We start from the raw sequence: 1,631 nt of genomic DNA, 5'->3' as shown, positions 1-1,631 counted from the left end.
GAGAGTCAGAGGAAGTCCTTTCAGTTTACTCCCTGTCCTGGATCCTGGACTCTGGGTTGTTGGTGAGCTAGCATCATCATGCAGGGGACGGTTCCAGAGATGCAGTCCAGCCCTGTCCTCAGCTTCAGATTGGCTCAGTCAGCATCATGTGATCGGGTCACGCCTGAGCTGTTATTATGTTTCTCACTTTGTTATTTCCTGTTCGCTACCACACACACACTCCCGTCTGGGAGTCATGATAGAAAGACAGGACTGCTGAGGATGGACAGGATACCTGATCTGAAACAATATTTATGAACTCGATCAATGGATAACTTATGGAGATCAGAAGCCTCTGATCTTTAAAATGTGATGATCAGTCGATTACAATCATTACTGTTTTATACAGACAACATTATTTACATTATATTAGGTGGACGGTAGTATCACAGCCCTCATGCTGGACTGATTCCATCCATACAGTATGAATTAATCACCAATATAGTCTGACTTATTAACAGTCTTATTAACAGAACATCAGTTTAAGAAAAGAAGAAAAAGGGAGAACAAAAAGAAATAACGATGAGATATAATTTCATTTGAAAGGAATAACTGAATAAAAAGCCATAATAAATATAGTGGAGGTTAGGTGTTTTGTCTTACCTGCTTCGTCCTGTTGAGAGAAGACTGATAGTCTTTGTTACTGTGACTCTGTGCTCAGGCTTTTTATACTGAAGCATTGGGGTGGGGGGCTTGTTATTCTGTGCAGTCAGAAAGAAAGTGAAAGTAATCATCTTACCGTAAAGCCGCATGCTGTAATTGTAGAAAGAAAATCAATTTTGTACTGAGCTGTAGTCTTACACGCCTCACTGCAGCTTCTCTCCTCCTGCTACCCCCCAAAAACCCATCTCCATAGAGACTGTGTCAGCTCCCAAACAGACAAAAAACAAACTAAAAACCAGCAACAAACAACTTAAACATAAACAATCACAAAGAAAGAACAATACAGTATCCACATCTGAACCAAAGAGTAAAACAGTGAAATGTGGATTATTAAATATTAGGTCTCTCTCCTCCAAGTCTCTGTTAGTACATGACTTAATAATCGATCAACAAATTGATTTACTCTGCCTTACAGAAACCTGGTTGCAGCAGGATGATTATGTTAGTTTAAATGAATCAACACCCCCGAGTCATTCTAACTACCAGAAATCTCGCAGCACAGGCCGGGGGGGCGGTGTGGCAGCAATTTCTCACACCAGCCTATTAATCAACCAAAGACCCAGACAGACTTTTATTTCATTTGAAAGCCTGATGCTCAGCCTCGTCCACCCCAGCTGTGAAACTCAGAAACCAGTCTTACTTGTTATCATCTATCGTCCACCTGGGCCTTACACAGAGTTTCTGTCTGATTTCTCAGACTTTATATCTAATTTAGTTCTGAGCTCAGATAAAATAATTATTGTGGGTGATTTTAACATCCATGTAGATGCTGAAAATGACAGCCTCAACATGGCATTTAATCTGTTATTAGACTCAATTGGCTTCTCTCAAAATGTAAAAGAACCCACCCACCACTTTAATCACACTCTAGATCTTGTTTTAACATATGGCATAGAAACTGAACATTTAACAGTGTTTCCTGAAAACCC

The sequence above is a fragment of the Rhamphochromis longiceps genome, linkage group LG4 (genome assembly GCF_057381845.1).
Source record: "Rhamphochromis longiceps isolate RC_006_pf linkage group LG4, R_longiceps_female_GT1.1, whole genome shotgun sequence".
In the NCBI taxonomy this organism is placed as follows: Eukaryota; Metazoa; Chordata; class Actinopteri; order Cichliformes; family Cichlidae; genus Rhamphochromis; species Rhamphochromis longiceps.
This window is presented reverse-complemented; position numbering follows the sequence as displayed.